Raw genomic sequence first — 8285 nt, forward strand, 5'->3', positions numbered from 1 at the left:
CATCTGGGGGAGTCATAAGCCCCTTCAGTAACTGAAGAGTTCTTCTAATTTATCTAGTGAAAATAGTCTATTTAAAACAATGAATGTCTGAAAAGCCTAAGCAGTCTTGTCCCATGAGGGAAAAAAAAAAAAAAAAAAAAAAAAGATTAAATTAATCTACTATTCAGAACTGGAAACTGGATTAAAGCAGGAGTGGTTTAAGTGTAAGTATTATGAAGAAATATTTTGATGAGCTAGCAGGACAATACCTGCTGAAAGCTGTCTGGATCTGAGAGCCTGTGCCTGCAGAAGGTGGAGTGCTCAGGTGGCTCTCCCCCATTAAGGAAAGGTAGGGACTGAACCTCTTCCCTTGCAGAACTCTTCAGCTCTCCTGAGAAGGAAGAAAGTGGCAGCACAAACATAGCAGATTAAATGCTGTGACAAATCTAAGAATGACTTCTTGTCAGATAGATTCCTTCCACCAGACCAAGAAACAGAATAAAAAGCATGATGGTTGAACCAGCTGGACACAACATGTGTGATCACAGTCTGAGGGTTACACTTAAGTTGAACATGGAGACTTTGTTACCTTTCACACTGCCACCAACATGTGCAAATGACAATTAATCATGTTATGATCAAGTTATAATGCAAAAAAAACCCAAACCACAACCTTTAATTCTTACTATATTTTTTCTTAATTTTCTTAATTTTACCTCACTAAGAAATGTGTTGTTTTCCTTGCCCTGAGGGAAAATAGTCTCAAAATACTTTAGTTTTCATGGATTTCATGGACACAGAAATGTCCAGAGAGCTATCTGCTCCTTTCTTTTCTTTAGTAATTGCTTATAACTTTTTGTGATACTATATTCCTTTGTTATTTTAAATATTTAAAACCACAGAGCTCTGTGAAAGGTAGTTTGTCTACCAAGTGCTTATAAAATAATTAAATTTCGATGAAAATTTCTATTGTTGTCTTAAAATTTCCATCTCAGTTCACATTTGAAGGTGTGAAATACTGAATTTAACATGAATTCCCAGTACATGCTCTTTTTAAAAACCAGCTGTACATCATGTTTTCTTAATTTCAAAAATAATAATGTTGTAAAACGTTGTCTAGCAGCTATTGAGTTTTTTATTTTTAATATGCATTTTCTTTGTGCATGAGAGGCACATTTTAGGTTATTCCTCTGCAGTTACTCAGTATATTTTGCAATACAGTTTTTCTACCTCCTTGTAAATCTACTATATGCTAAACTGAATTAAGCAGTATGAACATGTTCATAACTGTTTTTCACTTGACATATACATTCCTTATAAAAGTTAAACTTCAAATTTCAGCAGTTTCTTTTGTTTGTAATTAACACTTATGAACTATGAAATACACAGCACAAGTCATAGACTAATACTCTAAAATCAGTTTTTGCCTTACCAATAAAAGGAGATTTTATGGCAACGTGGTAAATAAAATGCATTTTTAAGATGGTTTAGTGTTACAGGTGTTATGTCACATAAGACATTCCATGTTATTTAACTATGTATGCAGTTATTTATTTATTTTAGAAAAGTATTTGATTCACCTGCATAATGAAGCAAATAAGAAATATTTGCTTCAGGGAAATGTCTTTAATGACAAAATCTGTCAAATGGACATAAACACAATCAGTGAAGATATAGTAAAAAAGGTTAGTAGAATTCAAGGACCTGTTCAACTGATCAGCTGCTACCTTGAGACCGGTTTGCCTAAAATGATACAAGGAGGCTGTATACATGTAAACAAGCCCCATCTCATGTGTTTGTGTCAGAGTAAGATGAGTCTCTTGATTGTATTGACTACCAGATGGATCCAGTCATCTAAATATGGCTTCTTTTGCATCCAAGATAGCCTGGGGTATTCAAGATAGCTACAAGAACTTCAGAATATGATACAGCTTATACCGGAAACTTACAACCTTCATAGAGTGGCAGGAAGAGGTCATGGAGACTATCCTAAGGACTCAAAAAGATGTTTGTTTAAGCACTTAAATCAAGCCTAGCTCCAAGCCTAGCTTAGACATACAGCTCACATGGAGATGTCTGAATGCAGGTGTTTTAATCTTGAACTGAATCCCAAACTAAGTGTGTCCAGTTACAACCTAGTGCTACTCTTAGAAGGAGACATTTTGATCTTTTTCTTGCTCTCTGAGTTTTATTTTACAGCAGACTGAGTGAAGTAAATCACTAAAAGCTTAAATCATTATTATATCAGGTTACCGGCAGCCAGCCAGACTGTAGAACTGAAATGTGAAAAGTGAACCAGTTTGAAAAGCTCAGTAATGCCTGAAAAAGTGTCAGGTATGAACATTCTAATGTCAATGTAAGATGCTTCAGTGGTTCACCACAATTTCACTGCAGTAACTGGGAACTAACCCAAAAACTGTTATACTTGTGCATGCACTGGCTCTACTTCCACAAAGGATAAAGTCAAGCATTCAGGAACAAAGCTGAAGTATACAGTGTTAGGCATTTATTATACATTCGTTATGGTCTACTAAATGTTTCTGTGGCTTTTTTTAACATCTTGTTTATATTTGGAGATGTTGATATTGTGGGAATTGTTGCAAACTGTGATACAGAAGCTGAAATAAAAATGGATCTGATGAACTGTCAACTGTGTGGCTGCAAAATGAAAAGTGACAGCCATTGCTATCTTGGAGTGCATGTGTGTATCTATACAGTCAGTCTGTCTGTCTATCTATCTATCTATCTATTAATTAAAATCTACCTGAAGGACTAGGACAATTCCAGGAATGAAGAGAGTTGAGTCTGACATTTTTCCCTATCAAATGCATTGCATTTAGCTATCCATGTTTTGTTGTGGGGTCAATTCAGAAGCAGACATATGGCTTTGCAAAAGCAGAAGGCTTATAATCAAAGGACTCAGCTACTGCTTATGATACTGACTATGTAAAGACTGCGTTCTGTTTGTTATTCTTCAGTTTTTTGCACACAATAGTTTTGATAAGATGAGCATAGCTCTCAAATTCACATGGCCAATAAAATGCAGAATCACAGAAGTTGCAGTCTAAGTCAAGAGTTCTATTGAAGATTTATTATGGAACACTGCTCCCATTTAGAAACTACAGATTCTGCTGATTAATGTTAGAAGGAGTAGAATGTTGACTGAAGGATTTAAATTTTTGCTGTCTATGTGGAATTGAAGAATAATGCATGTTGTCCTGGTTTGAGCCAGGATGAAGCCAATTTTTCTTTTTACTGATTTTTTTTTTTTCCTTCAGTGAGCTTTCTTGTAGCTAGCAACAGCATGTTCTGGTAGGCTGATAAGACAGTGGAATGTTTTTCTAACTACTGAGGCTTCAAGGCCGCACCTGCACTCTGCCGGCTCAGACACTAGGGGGAGATCTGTGACCCCCCCGTAGGAGGCTGAGTTAGACAGACAGCAAAATTGGCCAAAGATATTCCATTCCATATATCTACGTAAGCTCAAAGGAAGGTCAGAGATCACAGAAGACAACTTCCTTCCTTCTTCTTCTCCCCTTCTCTTCCGTCCATGGCCGGCGTCCGGGGAGGACTCTGTTCATCCATCACCGTCGATCCTCAGGCTTGATCTCTCGTGACCCCCATAACTCTCTGCTTTCTCCAGCAGCAGCTCCGGGATTCCTTGGGACTCTTCCCAGTTCAGGGAAGTGCTGTGGGAGTTGCTGGGGTGGGGGGAGGCGAGAGGCTTTTGCCTACACCTGAATATATCTGTATATAATTGTATATATTCTCTTGTATGATTCATTAGTGTTTTAATTAAAGCTGTGTAGTTTAGTTTTCAATCCAGCCAAGTCTCTCTCTTTTTCTCTCTCTCCTTCCCTACCTGGGTTGGGGGGAGGGGGGATCGAGAGCATTGTTGTCGGACCTAAGTCAAACTGTGACACATGTTCTGGCAGGAGAAACTGGGAGTAACTGATCTACAGATAGCAAACACAAGGAAAAAAGTGGAACTAATTTGAGTAGTGATAAGGTCCTTTGTGTAGAAATGGCAGTTACCAATATGCACATTTGGCAGATAAATGCACATGCTGCCACTTGTAACTGCTAAAGGAGGATTTAATTCCATATTTGCTACTGTGACTTTTACTCAGAGAGCAGATTGTTCATTTGAATGGTGGTACTTCTTGCCTTTGCCTATTTTTCTTAATGTAAAATGTGGGTGAATTCTAGCATTTAGTATAAAACCTTTATACCAAGAGGTGGCATCAGCAAATAGAAGAGAAATTAATTAAAGCTACCTTTGGGCAATTAAGTATGTTACCACAAGATCTCAAGCATATATACATCCGAAACCTAGGAAAAGTCTATTTTCTTAGCAGGCAGAACTTGTACACGCCCTTATCTCCCTGACCATATTCCCCCTTACCCTTTTCATAGCACATATGCATAGTGCAAGGCTAAGAGCAAAGAGAGACACTTTTTGGGTAAAAAGAACTTAAAAATTTACTTATATGTATAAACATTAAATGGGAAATCTTACTGTTAAAGATAGTCTAATCCAATGGGCTTCAGGCTACATTTCTCCTGCCTCAGACTGGTAGATGTCCTGCTGCTTTAGCTTTACATTCCCAAGGCCAGTCACTAGTGAGGTTAAGCATGTGTTGTGCTTTAGGCCCAGCTGGCAACGAAGAACCACATGGCCGCACTTTGACTCCTCTCTCCTGGTGGGATGGGGAGGAGAAAATATAAACCCTCAGTCTCCTTTTCTTCAAGCTAAAGAGACCCAGCTACCTCAGCCTTTCCTCATAAGGGAAATGTTCCACTCCCTTAATCATCTTTATGGCTCTGTGCTGGACTCTTTCAAGCAGTTCCCTGTACTTCTTGAACTGAGGGGCCCAGAACTGGACACAATATTCCAGCATTCTTACACCTGTCTTTATATTTATTCTGATTAGCCTTTAATGACACAATCTAATGCTTTTAGTATTTATGGACAACATGTCAATGTAATTGCCCTTGTCCCTCAAGTTCTACTGTTTTCCATCTAAATCAGAGTCTGCATGAAAGTAAGTTGCCGGGAATGTACCTGAGCCTGTCAGCCTAAAGGTCCAAAGTTGCAAGGCTTCTGCTTCTCTTACATGGGCATTTGTTCATTTAAATAAGGTTAAGGTTTCACTTTACTAAGGTACTAAGGACATAAGACCTCAGCAGACACAGTTCAGCTCCACTGTCCTCAGTTGTGTTTCTCAGTCAGTGATATTCTCACAGAGATTAATAGATAAGACAATTTAAGGTAAACTAAAAATCTCACTGTGTGGAATAAACTGTTTGCCCTGAATAGTTGTTTGTTCAAGTGGTTACTAAATTCTGAAGTCACATTTCAGATACAATGAAGGTGACACACTAGGTGCCAGCTGAGGAACAGTGCAGAAATAAATGATTTATGAAAGTCAAATTTTCAGTGGAAGCATTTTTTTTTTTTTTTCTAAAAAAGAGTCAGAGAAGATATTATCCTCTTGAAGCATCTGGACATGGGGCTTACAATGTAGCAGCCTTTCCAAAAACATGCAGAATATTATGAATTCCAAACTATGTGGCCTTATGTGTAGCAAACCATTTTTTCTGCTTGGCACAAGTATGTATTATTTTCCTCTTCCATAAAATAGACTGTTAGCTTTTAAGCTCTCTTCTGCAAACAATGTTTGGGAAATATCACTCACTTTTATTTAATTCTCAGAATTTTAATAAGGCATACTGAGCATTAATATTTAAACTCACTTATAGAATTATTTTTCCATGGTAACATTTGTTCAGTTTTATGGCTTACTGTGGTGCAATACATTTACATTTCAGGGCTCTAAGAATAATTAAGAACTCTTGTCTCACACTGTAAATAGAGTTCATTCAAACTCATATTCTGTAGGAAAAGAACCCCATAAGATGCTAAAGAAAGAAAACACAGAGCAGAGCTTAGCTAAGAAGAAGGCACCAAGAAAGACCTGGGAACTCACTCCAAAATAATTATTTGGTAGCACTGGCTTTGGACATTCAAATTACTGTTCCATTGACTTAAGTTATTGCCTTTAAAAGATAGACTAAATAATTTCTATATTAATGTATAGGGTTTTTTTATTTCTTTGAGTAATCAATATTGTATTGCTTAAAGGCATATTCATTTCCTTACAGGTACGTGATGATGTTACATTCCCAAGAGTCAGATTGTGATATCTATTCTAAAAAGTACTTCAGTGATATTACTGAAATGAGATCCTATCAATATATGTAGGGGTTTCAGAAACAGATGGGAGAACTAATTTCTTTTCTGATATTTCTGACGGCGTGGAGTACAGAAGATGGATAAATTACGTGACTCAGTGGTTGTTCTTTCTTCTATTCCCAGACGCTGAGGAAGAAACCTTCAATATTACTGCCAAAGCTAAGTCCAGAAATAGTTTCCCATCTACCATTCCTCTAGAAATTTCCAAATTATTAAAGTACTTCAAGAATTGCTGCAGTCTCAGTCAGATTGTCTGTAGCAATGCATTTGTTCCTGTTAGGAGCAAATATTAGGAGCAATATCCTACTCAATAGGTTAGAACAGGACTCAGTATGGGTCCTTTTCTAACCATCACTATCATTGCTTTGTGGTAGAATAATCATCATTATCATTGTTGCATTCTATGGTAGAATAATCAGAAATAGAGTTGCATCAGTGTCCATAAAAATTACTAATCTAAATTGTGAACACATTAAGTTGTGATGTTGTCATGTTAACATATTACACCTGATTGATGAAAATTATCTTAACAACTAATTTACAGTATACAGGAGCTACCAAGAAGCTTCTAGAGTTCCCAGCTTCTACAGTGCAGAAGCTCTTGGTGCTCTTGCAGCAAAATGAAATGTCGAACTGACTGAAGGAATATAAGTAGTGTTTACTGTGTCATTCCTTCTACTGCAACCACAGGTGTTTGCTTACTAAATCTTTTTTTAAAAAAACATGAAGGTTGAGATTTATCAGAAAACTGAAAAAGCATCCTGTGGAGTTTTTGCAAAAGCTTGTTTTCATTCAAAAGAACTTTGCCGTTGACACTTCATTCCTTGTGGCAACAGTGATGCAACGTGGGCTAATCCAGTACCCCCTGTAGTCAGAATGCTGTTTTTTCCACTGAAGTAAGGAAGCACATGTCAACAAGTAGATTGACTTCTTGTCTTTATGGGTATGCCATTATCTCTAAAGTTAGTCTGCTAATACTTTCACCATTACAGCTGTAGACCCAGTTGTAATGCACTTGAAATATTGAAGTCCCAGTGCAGATTAATTTGAAATCCTGTTTTGTAATTTCTACCATTTTCATAGAATGTGCCAAGGGCCTTTTCTTCTGCTAACTTCTGTGGTTTACTGCAGCACTTGGCATCATAAGAGGTTTCTCCTCAACTTGTGATTCCACAAAGGTGGATTTTTCTTATTTTTTCTCCTCATTTTTTTTTCCCATTTTCTTCTCATATTACAGTTACATTTCCTCCTTGCTCTATTTGTCTTCATTTTAAAAAACCTTTTAATCCAGTCTCTAGACTGACTATTTCTCTGTATGCTACAAAAGAAAAGGAAAACATGAATAACCACAAAAGAAAAAGGAATGTTGGATAGTCTTCATTCATCTGGAAGCTAAACTATGTTTGATTCTGAGAACATTAATGCAGAGAACAGTAATATCAAAAATTTATGTTCATGTCTTTTAGTAATTTCTTTCATTCAACTGCATGTAAGCACAGGGCTGGATGATATTGAAAATAAAGTCGAACTGAAGCAAAGTTGCTCCCTGGCTTAAAATTTCACATACACATAGAAAACTAAAGTAAAATCACTAAAGAATTTCAGAGTCACAAAAGACAGAACACCAGAAGATAATGACTCTATTTAAAATTAAATGAAAAGTTTAGATCAATGCAAGAAGAATCACTGGATTATGTCAGTTGCTTATGAGGTGGATGAAATTCATCCATAGAGAGGTAGCATCAGGGACTGTAATGAGCTAAGCAGAAAACTGGAAAATTGGCCAGTCATTCTACAAACACTGAAAATCAGCTATCACCATAAAGGCAGCAAAATCATGTATGGGATTAACAGCAGGCATGAACAGAAAGATTAACAAGTCTGTGTGAGATAAAAGTCAATACTTTCCTGATTTTTCCTTTTTCTGCTTCTTCTCTGCCATTGAGCTGCATTTTATATGTCTGTTCTCTGTTGTTATTTGTCCAGAATTTCCACATACTTCAGCTGTATCAGACTCCAATCAGGAGCGGTTTTTTAAGACGTTTATTAA

Source organism: Chaetura pelagica, unplaced genomic scaffold (assembly GCF_000747805.2).
Source record: "Chaetura pelagica isolate M959 unplaced genomic scaffold, ChaPel_1.0 scaffold142, whole genome shotgun sequence".
NCBI classification, from domain to species: domain Eukaryota; kingdom Metazoa; phylum Chordata; class Aves; order Apodiformes; family Apodidae; genus Chaetura; species Chaetura pelagica.